Source organism: Hippopotamus amphibius, chromosome 2 (genome assembly GCF_030028045.1).
Source record: "Hippopotamus amphibius kiboko isolate mHipAmp2 chromosome 2, mHipAmp2.hap2, whole genome shotgun sequence".
In the NCBI taxonomy this organism is placed as follows: domain Eukaryota; kingdom Metazoa; phylum Chordata; class Mammalia; order Artiodactyla; family Hippopotamidae; genus Hippopotamus; species Hippopotamus amphibius.
The window spans coordinates 25,505,809-25,525,852 of NC_080187.1; the positions used below are offsets into that span (position 1 = coordinate 25,505,809).

Below are 20,044 nucleotides of genomic sequence, written 5' to 3' on the forward strand. Positions count from 1 at the left end.
GGTTGATGTTCCTGGTTTCCAGGAAGGCTGGGTAGGGGGCAGCACTGCACTGTGTCCTCCCCAACTCCCACCCCAGGAGTCTCTTTCTAATTTTGCCCTTGGGGCAGCTCCCAGGAGGCCTATCTCGCCTGCCTTTCTTTCTCAGCCTCTCCTGTACAGAGTCCTCCAGCACAGAGGGAGGTGCTTCCAGAGATTTGACTTCCCTGAAGGAAGCTCTGTTCCACAGCCCACTAGGTGGGGAACTGGCTTGTAGAGTTAGGGTCCTGCTTGCAGAATTTTTGCAGACATGCAGGTTATTGAGGTGTGGAGGGGACCCTTTCCTAGCCTAGGGGGCAGGTTGCAGGCTGGTTCAGGGGTTCCTAGGACATGGAGGGCTCTGGGGCAACCTCTCAGGCTAATTGGGATTTATTCCTTTCCTTATTCATTCAGCAGATATTAAGTGAGTTCCAGGCATCATGCTGAGCCCTGGGGAAACCAGAGTGAATGGGACATTGACGCATTCTCAAGAGGCACAGACTGAGGTAGGAGAAATAAAAATGTGTTTCTGTCGTTTTTTCATCCAGCATAACTGCAGTGCCTGCTAAATATTTGTTCTGGGTTAGCCTGCTCATGTTTATGACATGATATGACCCTACTTGCATATCTGTCACGAATAAGCATTTGTTTCTAATTCCCTCATGGGTTTCTCATCAAAAGTGGCCACCAATTCCCGTTGCTTCCCAAAGAAGAATTTAAATTCTTCAAGAGCAAAAACCATGTCAATTTTTTTTTCACAGTTATACACCCAGTGTCTGGTAGCAAGGTTATTAAAGGATAGATACTCAGTAACTATTTGTTGAATAAATTAATGAAAGGGAAAGTGAGGGGAAGATGGTCTGTAGCAGTATTTCTCACATTTTAACATAAGAATCACGTGAAGAGCTTGTTAAAATATGGATTCCCACCCCAAAGACTCTGATTCAGTAGGTCTGGGGTGGATCTGGAGTATTTCCTTTCTAACAATCTCCCAGATGATGCTGATACTGCTGGTGTGAGGGCCACCCTTTGTGCAGTGAGGGACTATAGAGTCTTCTTCCCTATCATAGATCAATGGCACTGAAGAAGTGGCACTGGTCATGTTCTCAAGGGACTGCCTTGGAGTTTGGCCATCCCCAGCTTCTTAGCAGGGGCCCCCAGCTGTCACATAGGATCATTCCAGGCATTTGGGATTCTGTACAGTGTATGATAACATAGCTAAGATGCAGGTGTTTGAGCCAACCAGTGAAATTATGAATGTGAGCCTTCCAGAGTCAGCTTGTTAAGTGACATATGGGGCTATTAAAACATCTCTGCTTGTGAAAACTTTTTGTCTATCATGAGGATCATGGTCCCTTCTTATGTAATCAGCTTCTTCAAGGCGAAGGACCTGCTCTTGTGGCAGTTTGGGCTTTTGCTTATTCATCGTCACTGTGTATTCATGCTGAACTAGTTTTAGTTGTCTTTAACACCCCCCCCCCCCCCGCCCGGTGTTATTAAATGGGGTTTGCTAACCTCTCTCTCCAAACCAAACTGCTGAAGGATGCACTGACTAGGTGAGGGGCAGCTTTCTGCCCATTCACCCTGCAGTTCTGAATGAGAGATCTGACTCAATCTCAGTGAGACTCTGATTTCTTCCCTTTCCACAAATCTTTGGAGGCTGGTATCCCTGACCAGACTTACTGCAGACTTCACCCCTCAGATGTACATCTACAGTCACTGTTGAAAGCTATCTGTCATCTGTTAGATGAGAAAAGCACTGTGGTGACGGGGAAAGAGTTTTGGAGTCTTTCAGGATCCCTTTGGGTGTCACCTCCCCCATGACCTGGGCTGGGTCAAGTGCTTCACCGTTGAGCATACACAACCCCAATACTTCTCTGCTTGTCTACCATAGCACACGTTATGAAACTGCCAGGCCATGTGTCTGCCTCCTTCTTTGGATTGTCTTGTTTCCTCCTTAGCTGAGGAGCCCAGAACAGGGCTTGCTGTGTGGTAGCAGCTCACTTGATGGTTACTGAGCTCATGAGGAATCATGTTCACATACTAGCTGGGCTGCTTGCTGATTGTGTGATCTCTTAGTCACTTCTTGGAGCCTCACTTTCTTTTTCTGAAAAATGAGGATAAGCATATATATGGGAACATTGGCTTTCTCTGTGCCAGGCCTGATTCTGCATGTTTCGTGTGTGACGTTTTGCTTAACCCTCATAACTACCCTACATGTGGGTATTACTATTAACTATTTTCAGTTAAGGACATTGAGGAACAGAGAAGCTATGGAATTTTCCAGTTATCTGATAAATGGGATAAAGGGTGGGTCAGAATTTGGAATCTGGCTGTCTGATTCCAGAGCCTGCAAAATAGCCACTATAGTAGTCCTTCTCAGCTTGGGGTGATTCTGCCTCCCAGGGGTTGGCAATGCTGGAGGCAATTTGGGTTGTCACAGGTGGCAAGAGGAAGTGCTACTGGCCTCTAGTGAGTAGAGGCCAGGGATGCTGCTAAATATCCCATGATGCATAGGTCAGCCCCCACAATAAAGAATTGTCCTGTCCAAAATGTCAGTAGTGCCTCAGTTGAGGAACCTTGCATCACACTGTATTCGCTTAGTGAAATCAAGTGTGCTGAGAGCCAGGCCCAGAGCAGGCCCGCAGTAAATGGCACTTCATTCTCAAAGTTCACAGGTTCCAGCCCAGAGAAGAAAAATCACTCAGTTTCCAGTTTCCTTCAGCAGCTCAAGTTTTAGTCTTAATGGTTCCTGGCTGCTTGGCATCTCTGTCTTGGGAGTTCCTGTCTTTGTGAGATATGCTGACAGTTATCAAAAGTTGGGGCAAAACTTTCCTTGGGAGAAGTCCAACTTTCCTGAGACCTGGCAAGTTCAGACGTTCCACACAGAACATACCTTCCCAAAAAGCCTCCTGCCCCCTGACCTCATGGCACAGTCAGCTTTGGGGATGGCTGGGTTTTGTGCATGAAGCTTTTCCTTTCAAGGGGACTGACATTTCTCACCCTTTGCATAGAAGGCCTTGTGGGGTACTTACCACTATCACTGAGGTCTTGACATGGACACTAGCATGGTTCTGGCCTTTGAAAATGAATGAGTCAAGGAGAACATGACAGATGACCTGTCAGTAGTGCAGCAAAAACACCCCACATGCTGGGCACTTTGGAAGGGAAGCTTTGAGACCATGGCTTTACAACTGAGCCACCAGGTGACCTTGGGCAAGTGCCTGGAGCTGACTTCTTTCATTGTCAGCATGAGGGCCTCCGTCCTGCCTTATGCAGCTCCATGGAGTGACCTTTGGGCAGGTTGGATTCAGCAGTCTTCTTATGTATAAAAGAGAACTAGAAAAACAGGAAGGTAATGACGAATTGAAAGGGTGCTGCGATACACACAGAGGGTGCAGTGGTTTAGCATTTGGGGTTTTGTTTCTTTGTGAACTCATATTCCTTCATGCTTCAGCAATGTAGAGTTAAGTCAAAACAGTGTTTTCAGCAGTAAAGGACTGTTGAATTTTTGTTGAAAGCTTGCTCACAGCCTTGCCTGGGCCTTGATACCCAGTGTGACATTTTCTAGCTATGAGCTCAAGGAAGTTTTACTTAAAATGTTGGCCAAGAGTAGGCAGCATAAATCAACTCTGGAGAACCAATGGCAGACAATGAGCTAGTATATCCACCCTGGCACAGGAGCAGAAACAGCTGGCTTCTCTGAGGCCTAAAGAAAAAATTGGTTTCAGTTAGAGTGTTACCTGGGATTTATGATCTGAGGGGATTTGTTCCTTCTTAAAGCTGACATCATGTATGTATACATATCTCTAAATGACTTTCTGTATGTCAATCATACCTTGAGAAAGCAGTTAAAAAACATTGACAGACATAGGACTCCAGATGGAAGAGTCTTTTGTCTCTCTGGGGGTGGGTGGGTGGATGAGAGAGTCCGTAAGAGGACTCTTCACATGATATGAGGATATTTGAAGAACTCTGAAGAATTGGCAACTTACAGTTCTCATCAGCACTGACATGGTTCAGGGCTTTGAATTTCATGAATAGAATTGATGTGTGCTGCTAGTATTGCAAGGTGTGACTGCTGCTCTCTATGCTGCAAATCTGGCAACTTCTTGGATAAAATGTAAGAGGCCAGTAGAGCCAATGACAAAGTCCTTCCATGGGTTTCCTTTTATGAACAAAGTGTGTCACCTAAACTGGTCCCAGAAGCTGTAGGTGAGATGGCATCAGTCATACCACACTATCGAAAGGAGCAGCTTCTAACTGAAACACTGACTGCAGGCAGAGAGAGCCCTCCCACCTGTAGGAGTTTAGTGGGTGCAGACCCACCCTCATTGCTCAGGTGTGGAGGCTTCCCCTCGCATTCTAGTTGCAGAGTTGACATGCAAAATGCCAAATTGAAAGGCTATAGATGTTCAAAAGTGGGATGAAGTCCAGGTCAGCTAATAGAATTCATATCATATTCTATCAGATAAACTAGCCTGTACATGGCATTTTGAAGTCCTCTAAACATATTTAGAGAGTTCCAAGTTGGATGCCTCAGGGTGCTGTGGTATTTGCTGCAGGCCTTATCAGTAACCTGAAATAAGATAACAATAAAATTAGCAGCAATTATAGCACTCATTGTGTACCAGCACCATACAGGGTCCTTTTAACAACCTGAAAAATTAATATTATTTGCCCTCTTTTTCATATGAGAAGAATGAGACCTAGAGCAGTTAACTGACTGCAGATGATAAGTTAGTGGTGAAGCTGGAATTAGAACTTAGGTTTGTATGTCTTCAAAGAAACCGCATGCTTTCTGTCATTACCTTCAGATGAAACCTGTGTAGTTAGGGAAAGGCTAATCTGTAACACAGTAACCCCAGTACACAGTGGATTAAATAAAATGGGAGCTTATTTCTCTTTTACATAACAGTCCTGTTGTAGGTGGATGGCCTGGGAAGGCTGGGCAGCTCTAAGAGGTCATTTAGGGACCTAGGTTCCTCCTTTATTGTTGCTCCACCATCTCTTAGAACGTTTTCCTCATCTGCATAGTCAGTTTCTTGCCAACAGCATGTCCATGTTCTAACCCTTGGGAAGGGACAAAGAAAATGATAGGAAGGCAAGCAATTTACTGTGACGAAAGTGACCAAAAGTTGTATACATCATTTCCTACCCGTACACCATTAGGGAAACATAGTCACAGGGCACACCTAGCTGCCAGAGAGTCTTGGGAATGTGTTTCTGGTGGAGTGACTATGTGTTCTGCTAAAACTCAGGGTGGAAGCATGTGTATGAGTGCGTGTGTCTCTCCTAATACTAAATAGGAGGAAAGAATGGATTTTTGGAGGCAGTTAACAGTTGCTGATATATACCCCTCCATAAAGTTAAAAACAGATCTTTCTCTCTTTAGAAAAAAGTGAAGGCACTTGAAAATTTAATCTGACAAGGCATGACCCAGTCGTGCCTACCCACTGAGTTGGTGCTAATGCTAATGTAAGGTGGGACTTTGGGGCAATGGCCTGGGCTGAGTGAATCAGGCACTGAGCATTACTCCTTGCTGATATTGCCTGGGGGAAGGTCTCAGGAAATCCTGACCTTAGTCAAACTTGTCAGGAGCTGGGTCCTGATCACTCTCCGCAAATACTTGGATCATCACTTAGTACTTAGGGTCACTCCAGATTGAGAACTCTCTTTGGAATTCCTACTGCTCCTGGAAAATTCTTTGCTCTTTAGATTCTAGAGTTAGGATGGTGGGATTAATTTAGGAAAGTGGTGCTGAAAGTTGTCTGGATATTCTTCTCACTTCATTTCCTCTACTTTTTCAGTGAAGACAGAGGAATTAAACAATTCCAGTGTCACTCTCTAATGCCTGAGATTAGATGTGGGCGCTCTTTAATGATGGAATGACCTGGAATCTCTTCTAGGGAGAAACATAGTGCCTGAGGTTGGGGCCACCACATTTCCCACTCACACCCCTTCCTTTTGTATTCTTTTCTTCAGCTGTATCGCATGAACAAAAAACCTTTGGTTCCAAGAAACCTGAGTTGGTTTCATGCCACTTTAAAAAAAAATAAATTTATTTATTTATTTATTGGCTGCATTGAGTCTTCATTGCTGTGCATGGGCTTTCTCTAGTTGTGGCGAGTGGGGCTACTCTTCGTGGTGGTGCTAGGGCTTCTCAGTGCAGTGGCTTCTCTTGTTGCAGAGCATGGGCTCTAGGCACATGGGTTTCAGTAGTTGCAGCACACAGGCTCAATAGTTGTGGCTCTCGGGCTCCAGAGCACAGGCTCAGTAGTTGTGGCGCATGGGCTTAATTGCTCCGTGGCATTTGGGATCTTCCCTGACCAGGGATTGAACCTGTGTCCCCTGCATTGGTGGGTTGATTGTTAACCACTGTGCCACCAGGGAAGTCCCCTCATGCCACTTTCTCTTTTCATAAATTGTTTCCTCTCCTAAAACCCACTGCCTCTACCCTCCCTGCAGTATTTAACCAACTTCTTATCCATTAAATCTCATTGCAACCTCACTTCTTCTGAGGTACCTTCCCTCACTCCCTGGTCTGATTCAAGGGCTTCTTCCCTGTGATCCCAAGAACCTTTGTACTTCTCTCTTCTTCCCTGTGATCCCAAGAATCTTTGTACTTCTCTCTCTCTTTGTAGTGTACAGCAGTTGTTGAAAACTGAGTTTGAGTAAGGGCTTTGCCACTTTACTGGCTGTACAACTTGGCAAGTTTCTTCCTCTTGCCAAATCTCAGTTTATTGGTAAAGTTTGATAGTAAAGTATCTGTGTTATAGGACTTCTTTGAGGATCCAATGAGATATTGCATATAAGTTGCTTGGCATAGTCTCTGGCACATGGAAAGAACTCAGGAAACATTTGGCTGCCTGGCATCTGAAATCCTTCCTTGTGTTTGGAAGATTCTCTCAGGATGAGTCCTGGAAGGACTGCATCCACCTGTGTCCACTTTCAAAGCTGAAAGGTCAGCTGCTGCTTTCCTCTCCCCATTGGGACCCAGCACTTGAGCTTGGTTTATCAGATACCCTAGCCTTATAGTCAGTGTCACATCTCCCTGCACTACCTGAGGGGTTTATCCTGTTCCACTTGGCAGTAGCAAGAACAGCCTGTTTTCCAAAGTAGCCATGGAAACAGGACCCGCCATGGTGTTCTCACCAGATCTTCCCTGTGATGGGATTTTGGCTGTGGTCCTATTGTGTGACCTCTCTTAGTTCCTGCCCATTTTTGGCATCTTGTCCTCCAAGTTTCCCAGAAATTCTGTGAGAAATTTTTTCCCTTCAATATATTTCTTTTCTGCTTAAATAAACCAGAGTTGGTGTCTGATGCTTACAACCAGGAGCTTGATCAGCAGAGTTACTTTTATTATTATTGTTGTGTTGTTATTGCCTTCGTTACAGTGTACTGCAGTCACTGACTTACCTTCCTCTCTCCTGGACTGTGAACCCAGCTGTTGAATAGTACACAGTACAGCACACCACTGAGCTCAGAATAGACTTATTGAATGAGTGTATGACATCTAATGATGAATGGGAAATGAATGAATGAGTAGATGAATGAAATATTTGTCAGTGCTTATGATGATTATTATTGCACCTAATTTGGAGTTGAGGTAACCTGAGTAATGGTGACATGAACAGAGCTCAGATAATGCACTGTCACTTCTACTATATATTTTAATACTAGAAGGCCTAAATGACCTGCCTTTTCAGGCTGAAAAAAATACATTGACTACAAATAGTTGCTGGGGCTGCCAGGTTGACACACATCTGACATCCTGGTTGTAAGACATCCTTACAACATCCTGATTGTAGCAGAGGCACCCCAAGAATGACCATAACCAGGTATATGTTGTTTTACCCTTTGTGATGTGTGTAAATGCACATTCCTTAATTCTCACAAAAATGCTAATTGATAGGTATTGCTATCCCCATTTTACAGATGAACAGAGTTTCAAAGAGGATAAGTAGCTTATAGAAGATGACTCACCTAGGAAATAGCAGAGATCTGTCTCAAATTAGGTCCTGATCTCCAAATACTATGTTCTTGCTGTTTTACTTCTTCACCCAGGGAGTAGTAAACTGTCAATGAGGGTTATTTACTGAGGGTGCTTTTTAAAATGAGGGAGTTAAATTATTCTCATCAGAGGCTCTAATCACATTATCTTGGGCACTCTGTTGGCAACATACCAGGAGGATTTACATATGTCATAGCCTTGGAGCGATGCTTGATGTTTTGGAACTTATTCTGATCATTAGAAAACCACAGAAGATTGTAGGACATATAATGATTTGCAGTGTAATCAACCAAATCAGAGTAATTTTCAGTGGTAATAAACCAAGAAGCCTTGCCAAGAATCCATATGAATTTTGTAGGACACTTCCCTAAGATGTATCTGGGTGTTTGTCTCCCTCTCGTATTGGCTCAAAGTGCTCCTAGTTTTATTTCTGATATTAGCCATACTCAACGTCTCTGTGTTTCTTGTAGGAAATATGTAGATTCTGGATCTCATCATGCCTGACAATAATGGGCTTATATCTCTGTGGAGCTATTTACAGATAGGAAGTTCTTCAGAACTCCATTTTCTTTCATAGCCTTGGGCTGGTGGGCAACCTGAGAGGAGGTATAAATAGCCAAGGCTGTTTTAAAGAGAATCATTGGATGAAATTGCACACCTCCAAAATGCATAATTCCTTGACATTGGTAATGCTATTTTGATAACAGGAAGCATTTATTTTGGCTCTTGGCTCATTTGTTTTTGGCAGAAGAACAAGATAGATGTCATTATACAGACTCTATTTTACATTTTGTTGCGGAAAGTTTAAACTTTTTAATAAGGTAAATGATAATTTTGTTCATTCATTTAGTCATCATTCGAATGTATTTGAATGTCCTTCACAGCGCCTGTCACTATGTGATAGTATCATGTGGATGTATTTGTTTGTCTATTTGTCATCTGTCTCTTACCTCTAGAAGTGAACTCTGAAAGAGCAGAGCCCTTCTCTTTTCTGTTTAAAATAGGTCTGCAGCACCTGGGTCAATCCCTGGCACCTGGTAGGGACTTGATAAATATTGGTTGAATGAATGAACTAATGAAGTAAAGTAAATTATTGAATGGGGATGGGATCTTAATACTCAGTCAGCATTCTGATAGATATATGTTGCAAGAAATACTAAAAAAAGACTAAGAAAATGATGGAAAGATGATTAAATGAGCAAAATTAATTCTCATTCTGTTATCATCTTCATCAGAGCCATGTTTCCTTATCTGTAAATTGGAAATAATGGTATTTATCTGACAGATTTTGGGGAAGATTGAAGTTAATTCACATGTGGGTGGCATGTAGGTAGATGCTCAATGAATATTAATAGAGAGTTAACAGTAGGGGCACAGGAAAGTGTGAGGAGTATTAATCAAAAGACTGAAAATGACATTGTTAAGGGAATTCTGTTTCCAAGCCTCAAAATTTTATTTTAATTTATATTTTCATGTTTCTTCATGGTTTACAGAGCTCTTTTTCCATACTTTATTTCACCTAATAACTCACTCCACAATCTCACCTAGTGGTTACAATTAGTCCTGTTTCACAGATGGGAGTCAGAGGTTGGGCCCAGGTTTAAGTTTGGAAATTCCCAAACACTCCTTTCAGGAGCTTCCTGAGCAAGCTTTTCCTCTGTCCTTGGATGCCTCCTCTTGCCTACCGGGCCAGGCTTGCCTTTCCAGACCACTTTTGCATTGTTTTTGTGGAATTCAGACCCGGAGCCCCTTGAGGGCAGGGACTGTCTCTATTGTTTTATTTGCAAAATCCAGATGCAGTCTGATTGCTTATGTGTTTATTAGCCACAGGGGTTATATGAAGATATTGTGTACCTGGTTTGTTTATGTTCTGTTTAAGCAAACAGACAGTCACTTTTATTTTCTTCTCCCCCCTCCACTCCCTGCCCGCCTTTTCTCGCCATCTGAACACCCTCTGTGTCAACCAGTGGACTCTGTGGGAAAGGAAAACAGGTAGGATGGGAATGTCTGCTCCCAGTTCCCCTGTCTCTTGTCTGTCCCCTGGCTTTTGCATGTCTTCCCTACGTCTCAGTTACAAAACACCAGGTTTAATCCTAGACTACTACATGCACAATCATTAATTAGACAATGATATTGATTATAGATTGGAAATACAAGTAGGCAGGACTAGAGAACCTTCAGGTTGACAAGAGACCAAAGGGGACCATAGAGATGGAACTCCCTCCCTTCTCAACTTAGCCAGTGATATATGAAGTATGTGTCCTGCTATTCCCTCTCTAGCTTGCTGGACTGATGGCCATTCTTATCGTTCCTGGATGCTTCTGGTGAGTGGCAGCTTATTCAGGAAGAGATTCACCATGGTAGTTAAGGGTGTGCTTTTTAGAGTTTTTTTTTGGAATTTTTTTGAGAGAATAGTATGTACAGAAAATAGTGTGGAAAATACATGGGCTGTGTGATGTCAGATGAATGGTCAGACAAAGCTAGTTACAAAGATAGGGAGTCTCTTCCTTCAAACTATATAATCTAAGATTGTAAATTGCACTGAGCAAAATAAATTACATGTCGATAGATTATTTCCCCAAATGATTCAAGTGAATGCTGGGTATTATACACAGATGCTTAGATAAAACTCATTTGATGACGGGAGAACATTCAGAAACAAAACCAAAAATAAGTTCCTGGTAGAATCAGGAAGATAGTGTAGTTATGTTTCAAAAAGTGAAGCACTTTGTCAGGAGACAGTAGTGACTGAGGAAAATCATAGAATTATCACGCAATAATCAAAGAAGGGAATTCATGTCATGCAAAAGATCATTTGTAAGAGTTACTGATATGAAGGTAACACCTGGAAGTACCGCTGCTAATGAGGTAGCTTCAGTCAGAAATTCCTGGTGTCAGCATCTTTTGTAAGCAGTGAAATGCTAAAACAGCTCACCCATTATCCATAAGGGAAATTTCTATTACCAGAAAGTTAGTGCTGGGAAAGGACCATTGTGATCTGAAACTATCAGAAACCTTCCGAATATTTCAGTTGGGAGAGCCTTAAGAGAATATTTAGTTCAATCCCTTATTTTACATTTGAGCAAACTGAGATTCAGACAGTATGGATTTTAAAGCCAGAAAGACTTGGGTTCAAATCCTCAATCTCTAAATTGATGATACTTTTTCTCAGTATTTCTAGCTAAACCTCTTTTCCCTCATCACTACCACTGGGGTAAAACATCTTCCTCTTAAGTTCTATTGAGGGTTAAATTGAACTCTATTCTTAAATCCTTCAGAGCAGAGTCTGTGCTCTGGGTCAGCTTCACCCTTCACTGCCTGAAGGGAGTCATACTAGACTCCCAGTAAGGAATAGATACTCTTATCTCATAGGGCCAACCAGTCCACTTAAAAAAATAGTTTTCATTGTCAGAATATTTTTTTGAGGCAGAAAAATACTTATCCCTTTTGACCTACTAATCTGTAAAATGGGGATAATGGTACTTTGTCTAAAGAATGAGAAAGCTGTAAGCGTTAAGAATTTTCTGGCACTGCTGTTTATATTAAGAACATTTTGGAAATTCATTAAAAAGCCCTATAACTGAGAATGAATTAAGTAAATTATTATCTGTCTACTCTGAGGAATATTATAAATCCATTATGACAATAACTGTAAAAATCATGAAGCAAGTTGAATAAAAATTAAAATATGTTAGATTTAATGTGATGAATCAAAAGTTACATTTACATTATGATTATGAAAATGAAAATATAAATATGTTTATGCACGTTGACAAGAATTGGTAGGCAAAGCAGAAAAATGAAAAGGACATTTTGGTGACTGATGAAATTCTGAGTATTTTTTTTTCATTTTAATTTTCATTACCATCACTCTTGGGTTGTTTATGTAAAAAATAGTCACATAAAAATTTTTTTAAAGAAAGAAAATCTTTCTCTTCTCTTTAATAAGGTGGTGACCTCTGACCTAAGCTTCACCCTTCACTGCCTGAAGAGCCATGTTATATTTTATGCTCTGCAGGACATTGTCTAAATCAGTGGAACCTTAACCGCAAGATTACTTTGCTTGCTGGAAAATGAGTTAAAAGTTGGCATTGTTGGGAAGATCTAGAGCAGGAATTCTCTGATGTCTTGTGTTTTCTTTGCTTCTGAGCAAGAAACAAGCAAAGAAAAGCAAGGATGTAATACATACAATGGAATATTACTCAGCTGTAAAAAGCAATGAAACTGGGACATTTTTAGAGACATGGGTGGACCTCAAGACTGTCATACAGAGTGAAGTGAGTCAGAAAGAGAAAAACAAATATTGTATATTAACACATATATGTGGACTACAGAAAAATGGTACAAATCAACCGGTTTGCAAGGCAGAAATAGAGACAGAGATGTAGAGAACAAACATATGGACACCAAGTGGGGAAAGCGGGGAGAGTTGGGTGGGGAATGAACTGGGAGATTGGGATACCAAATTGTACACTCTAAATATATGTAGTTTATTGTAAAAAATTAAAAAAAAAGAGCACATAATGAACTCATATCTGATTTTCTTTTCTACTTATATTTAATTGCTACATGACATAATAGAATACTTATACACCAGGCTCCATTTAGATGATGTCATAAGGTCTGTCAAATTAACTAAATGATTTTTCAAAATTTGGATGTCAGATAAACTGTTTAGTATTCTGCACTTCCTAAACTTCTTTGAGTAGAGGGATGTATAAAACTATGCATTTAAATGCTACTATCAAATAGGCAACAGACTCCCATTACAAAATTTTTACTCATATCATAACATAGATTTTTAACTCTATGTGTATAGTTAATTATAACTAAATCTGAATAACTGTGAACTTTCACACAGCCCTGAAAGCAACTTGTATATATATTTACCTTTTCCCTATTTAGATAGCATTATTGTTTTTAAGTGTGTGAATTACCCTAGGACAGAAGTAATGAAGAAAGGCATTTATGTTTATAATTGTAAATTGTATGAATAAGCAACAAGGATGTGAGAAGATCTGACAAATCTGCGTGAATTAGTAGGATATTGTTGAAAAAGGGGGCCAGAGACTTGAATCCTTGTACAAGGAGAATGTATGAGAAAAAGACTAATAAGTAAAATTTGTAACATGCCAAAAAAAAAAAAAAAAAGAAAAGCAAGGATGAGTTAGCAAAGGCCAGTTTTATAGGAGATATGCCTTTGATTACAAAGGCTTCCCTCCTGCATGGACAAGTTATTACAGGGCGGGTGACTAGGGTGGTGAGTGGACTTGATACTGCATCACACAAGGACTGGTTGAAAGAACTGGGTCAGTTGACTGCAAAATGCTTGCTGCCTTAATATTTTTGAAGGCAGATCAGGCAGAAGAGAGACTAGACTAATTCAGCTCAGCCTCACCATGAAGAGTAGAACATAGCAAGTGGCAGAGTTCAGCTCAACACAAGGAAGGATTTATTAGTCAGAGATGTCCCAAAGTAGGATGGTTCAACTCAGGTGGTGAGCTCACTGTTCTTGGAGGTATTGCCAGCGGAGGCTGAAGACTCTAGCGGGGACATAGCATTTGCTGAGGAAGGTAGGAGGTGGTTTTTGAGGTGCCCTCCATGCTGAGATTCTGTGACTCTTCCTGGAGCTCTGTTCCTAGCAAGTCTCAGGGATCCACCCTCATCTCCCTTCTTGTTGCTCACCCTGAGGCTCTCAAGGGAATTACTTCCTGTCACCATGTCTCAATATCACCATTTCCAAAATAGGGAAATTTATGATTATTAACTATTTCAATTTACTGTAGGGATTAATGAATGTTAGTAAAGAAGAATTGTCGAGATCAAATTTCCCTCAGGACAAATATTATAGTCTGGCTGCAATTTGCATGAATCATTTTAGGATGACAAAATACAGATGACAGATGACAAAACATTCTACAGATGATAAAATGTTCTGACAGTATAACTAATGTTTATTTTACAAACTCATTCATTCATGATATATTTATTGAGATCATATAGACATTAGGAATTTTCTCTAACATATATGGCATACATATATGATACTATATAATGCACAAAAGTAATATAAGCACAGTTGTTTTTTCTTAGAAAACTTCCTGACTTAGAATTATTCTAAATCTCTTCTTATTCCTGTTTTCTCTCCTCTTACCTCTAATTTATAGTCCATTTAGTATTTTACTTTAGGCTACATTTTCAGAGGGATTTTTGGGTATGTTCAGCCATTGGAAAAGAATATTAAAGATGATGAGTTTGCTTTTCACTAAGTGGACAGTGACTAGTGATTTTCCCACTTTTCCAGGTTATGCTAATTTATGCACAAAATTTACAATAAGAGTACATGAAACTAATAAAGACAGGAAGAAGATAGATTTAACTCTCATGGTTACAGTGAGGCAGCCCTTTCTAAGTTGTGCACAGGAAGCAACCTTAAAGAGAGGTTTATTGAGTAACAGATGGATCTTCAAGGTAACTCAGGCCAGGAACTTTTCTTTCCTTCTAAACAGCAGGGAGTTATTAATAGGGCTCCATGTTGCAGAAGAACTGTTTTTTCTACTATGTGGATGTTTTCATGAATTTAAAGAATAAATAGGAAAGAGCGTAATTGAGTTCAAGTAATAGATAGTGAGTACAGATGTGACTGGGAAATTGAGAACTGTCCGTGTCAGTGACTTACCAAAGGGAGTGGTAGTGGGAAGGGTCAGCCTCAGGTACAGGTGACATGAGGTTATTGTCTATAGAGAATTTAAAAGCAATAATAAAAACAATTAAAAGTTGTGTTGCATTTTATTTTCACATGCATTTGCAGTTTTCAACGTCAGTGATACAATACACCTTGAGAAAATCTTTCGTTCTGAGTTTTAAACAATGACTAGAGTAACTGTTAATAATGTACATGTAAGCTTCACAATAGCACATTTTTGTGTCTTATCCTTTGTCTTCTACATTAATTTAAAAAACTCTGAGTTATGTAATTTGGTCTTAGTACGCATGGACTCAGCTACATGGGTTGGTTTGGAGAGTAAGTTTGTAATGGTTTGGAATCTTTACTGCTCATCTCACATGTGCTTTGTGTCTTCAGTGCCTGCGGTCCGCCTATTACTGTGTTTAAACGTGAAGATTTGAAAGAAACAATGATAGTGCAGTGATTGTGAAGACAAAGAAACAGAATTTAAGTTACACCATTCTTTTAGTTTGTATGACCATTAGAGGTTTTATTTGTGCTTAAAATTTAAAATGATCAAACCACATATGAACTGTGAGAGGTAATCTTTTTGTTTGGTGGATGCAAGTTTTAGTGTATATGTGAAATAGCCTACTGACCTTGAATAATATGTTTAAAATTGAAATCTATTCTTTTTGGAATCAATTCCTTTAAAATAATACTTATTGAAAATAATTTTGTTGTATAGAAGTAGAAATTTTAAAAAAGGATCTGTTTCAGATGTTAAATTTTCTAGGTCCACCACTGACTGGTGTTTAGAGTTGAGCAGCTTTGGGTTAAGTCCTTTGAATTACTGAATCATTCTGCATCTTAACTTTTTCATGAGTGAAATAAGCACCTCCTTTGTAGAGTTACTGTGAGATTAAAGGGGTAATGTATATAAATACCTAGAACAATACCACAAACGTAGTAAATGCTCATAGTAAATGACAGTTTAATAATAATACTAGAAATAGTTGTTGAATTTTATAAAGTGCATTGAAGACAGAATTTGTATATTGAAGTGATTCAAGCTGAGCTCCAAGCAGTTGGAGACACTGAGAATTCTCTGGAAGTCGTGTACCATCCTTGTTACAAGGTAGTGACTAGTCTCAATCATTCATTCATTAACAAAAACTTTTTTGGGGGGAGGAGAGGGTACAGGTACTATTTTAGGAGATGTATGTAACAGCAAGTAAGGCAGATAAGGAGCCTGCTAGCAGAATTCTAGTGGAATTAAAAGCCCCTTTAGGGATCCCTCCCTGAACTTTGTAGAGCCAAGCCCCATTTATGGTCAACATTGTGGTGTCTAAAGTAAAAGGGGGAATAAGTAGAATTCCAGATCACCAGTGTGGTTTATTTGAAAGAGCATGAACTGTGCAGTCAATCTGGGTTGAATTCCAGCTTCGCTGTACATGAGCTGTGTGACTTTTGGCAGGTCACTTCACATCTCTCTGATTCAGGTTCCTCATCTCTAAAATGGTGATGATAATGCCTGCCTCACAGGGTTGTTTTGAGAAATAAATGCAGAAAAAAAGATGAAGGCTGTGGTATTACCCCTGGCACATTGGGATACTCAACAGATGTTAGTTCTCTTTTCCTTCTCCCCGTACCAAATTGTGCTGATTAGAACCTAGCTCTGGTAGGTGCATCGTTCTTTACACATACAAGGGTACATACGTGTGATCACATCATGTCTGGGAAGAGCACAGCTGCAAGGACATTGATTGATGTTTAAGGCAGATTACTCAGGGTTTACACTGGCTATTCGTTCTAGTAATGAGGGCATACTTGAAAGCATGCCTACTGATAGCATATAGGCTCCTCTGTGTTTAATAGAGCAACCACCTATTCCTCCCAAATTGTAGACCTGTACACTTACCACCTGATATCTAGACTGAGTACCTGTTTACTTCTGACAAAGTCCACATGTGGACTTCTTAGGCCAAATCTATTAAATGAGGAGTAGGTCAGCTTTAAACGTTGTTGGCCATTGCTATATTCTTTACCACCCTGTGGAGAAAATTAGGAAGAATAAACTAAGAGTTTTAGCTTTTATTGACTTTTTCTTAAACTTTCACTCTATGGAAAGGAATTGCTTATGGGAGAAAATCTATGTCCATATAGACTAAAGCTTGTATGGAATCTAAACCTTAATACTACCATGGTAGTCAGCAGAGACAAGAGCAGTCTCCTCAGGGAGGAGATGATTTTCAGTCAGGTAAGCAATAAATCCTGCTGCCCAGTTTTTACAAACTTGTATGGTAATAATGTGACATCCCATTTGGATGAGATAGGCATATGCTTTCCACCTCCCTAGACAGAGAGAATAACAATATGCTGACCTCATCATGATTTTTATTGTTTTAACTAAGAGTACCTCCACAGACAAACTGATGCTGTCATCTAATGGCTGCCAGAAAGAAGTCGTCTAAGATCAGCTATTCCAAAACCAATTTACTGAGTTTTAGTAAAAGTCCTCAGACATTTAACTAGCTTAGAGTTAAGAATCCTATGTGGTTGTCATCTTACTTGTTTACTTTTGCTTACATTTTGCAATTAGTTTATCTTGGAGGGTTCACAAGGTTATGACAGTTCTTAACATCTAATATTACGTGGAGGCTCTATTGATTCGTTTATGGTCATAGTTGGCATTTGGAAACAACAACTTAAGTTTTTTTTTCTGGCTAAAATGAGCATAGCCATGCATATGATGTAGAACTTTGGGATCTTGATCCTTCATTGTCTCTACACTGGACAGAACACATGAATGTAGAAAACCTGAACCTGTAACAGGTATCTACCTTTATTTCCCCCTGGCTAGTACTGGGTTGGTTTTTAATCCGAGGATAATTCTGTTTAAGCAGATGCCAATTCCCAGTGGCATATTCTTATGGTTTCCCTTATCCACTTTCCAGTTCTCCCTTGAAGTAATATAATCTCCTCGAGTTTTAGGCAGATATGAGGCTGTTCAGGTATACATTCTATTCCCCACTCTTCCTTGCAAATAGGTGTGTCTGTGTCACTAAATGATCAAACAATTGATATGTGTGACTTTTAGGTTATATTTTTTACAAGGAAGCTGTTTGCCTTTTACTCTCTTTCTTTCTTTCGTTTGACTCTAAAGTGGCAACAACGAGAGCAGCTGCCTTGGAGTAAAAGGAAGCTGCTTGTTGAGGATAGTGGAGGTACACTGACAGCCTGAGTCCCTAAGTGACCCTGTGGAGCAGAGCTGCCCACCTGTCTTGAACAACCCTCCTATACCTGGGCTGTTATAGGAGAGAGAAATAAACTTTAGTTTTATCCAGGTTACTGTATTTTGGGGTCTCCTTATAACAGCACCTTAACTTATACCTTCCCCAGGTCATCTGACTGATGTGGAACTCTCATAGTTCCACAATGTTGACTGTGTTCTGGATGCTGGTCACTTTCAATTCGCTAATGATTAATACTTATTAGAAGTTTTCATGTGAGAAGTAAAATTCACAGAGCCCAGCATATGAAGCGTGTGCTGTTAAATGATTCCTCCAGAATCTCCAGATGTCCTTTTTGGATTCAGACAGACCATCAGAGAACTGCACACCTGGGCTGTCTTGATTTGGCTCCTTGGAGACTTGCTCCATGGATCTAAGCCTTGGCCTTGTGCCATCAGCCCACACTGAGGAATGCTAGCAAACAACCCTGTGAGCCCCACTGCTGCCTGTCCTGGAGGATGTGATTGAGGATGTGGTTTGCTACTCTTTGTGAGGACCCAAGGGAAAAGTTTCTTTCAGACCTTGTACCAGGAATAGTCGTGCTTCTCCTGAGCAACTGGCTTGTTTTGTTTTTGTGGATACTCTAAATTGTGTAACTGTCTGTGTCTTTCAAAGCCACCTCAAATCCTTTGGGAACAAGATGGTATAAAATAAAGCTATTCAGAGTCAAGACCAAAGCTCCCTATTTAACTTATATTGCTTTTGGAAAAGTCACTTCACTTGGCTTTACTTTCTTTGCTTCTAAGTTAGAGATAATAAATTTTTCCTGTGAATAGAATATAATTAATATTTAGAAAGCACTTAAGAGTTCCCTCAACACAAGTCATTATGAAAACGAACTAATATTTAATTTCTATAAATCACTGCTATTTTGTAATTTCCTCTTTTTTAATGTTCTCCCTGAACTTTGCTTGCTCGTTCATTTATTCAGCAAATTTGAGGACATACTGTGGAAGAATACAGTTTAATAAGCCTGGATCCTTGCTCTCAAGTAGCATGAGGAGCTGAGGATGTGTTTTCCATTGAATTCAAGATTTAAATAACAAATAAATAAATGAATAAATAAATGAATAAATAAATAAATACCCTATTTATAAAGTTTTGTAATTGCAATGAGGAGAAGGAACAATGGGAGAGAATAATGATAGTTCTAGAGGTGGAGATGGAAGGCACCTCTAAGAAGGCAACATTTAAGCAAAGATCTGGAGAATAAAAAGGAGCAACTCTACAAAGAGTGGAGGAAATAAGTCTTAAGGCAAAATAGGGTTGACATGGTAATGGATCTGGATGCAGACAGTGGTATGACACTTAGTAAGCAAGGGGAAAAAGGGGAATTTGGAGAGAAGTTCAGGGACCATGTCATTTGGGGCCTTGAGAGCCAGAGCATGGAACCTGGATCTTATCTTACCTTCCATAGGATCGCCCTTGAAGCATTTTATGGGCCAGAGTGGTGAGGTATGGATGATTTTTTAAAATATAAATTTATTTATTTATTTATTTATTGGCTGCTTTGGGTCTTCTTTGCTGCGCACAGGCTTTTCTCTAGTTGTGACGAGTGGGGCCTACTCTTCATTGTGGTGTGCGGGCTTCTCATTCCGGTAGCTTCTCTCGTTGCGGAGCACAGGCTCTAGGTGCGTGGGCTTCAATAGTTGCCACACATAGGCTCATTAATTGTGGCTCACGGACTCTAGAGCTCAGGCTCAGTAGTTGTGGCACATGGGCTTAGTTGCTCCACGGCATGTGGGATCTTCCCAGGCCAGGGATCGAACCCATGTCCCCTGCATTGGCAGGTGGATTCTTAACCACTGCACCACCAGGGAAGTCCCTGGATAATGTTTTAAGGGGAAATAATTCTGTTTGTATTTCTAGTGGGAGATAATCTCAACATAATAAAGGAAGTGTTGAGGTGAAGTAAGCACTGGGGTTAAGATAAGGGAGCACAGAGGAGGGCTCCTCTGGTTTTCCTCAGCCTAGTTGTTGAACAAGACTTTCTAAAGTATATTGTGGCTGAGCTGAGTTGTTGAAGAACGAGTTAAGCGTTAGCCAGAGGAAGGG

General features: G+C 40.4%; 1 long non-coding RNA gene across 1 annotated transcript in view; it reads left to right on the plus strand.

Moving 5' to 3' along the window:
- The first annotated feature begins 492 nt into the window (after positions 1–492).
- The window catches only part of LOC130846775 (uncharacterized), a 381,247-nt gene continuing 361,695 nt past the window's right edge, over positions 493–20,044 (plus strand). The window contains exon 1 of the long non-coding RNA XR_009051629.1: positions 493–521. This is a non-coding gene — a long non-coding RNA (uncharacterized LOC130846775). The remainder of the gene's footprint in view (positions 522–20,044) is intronic.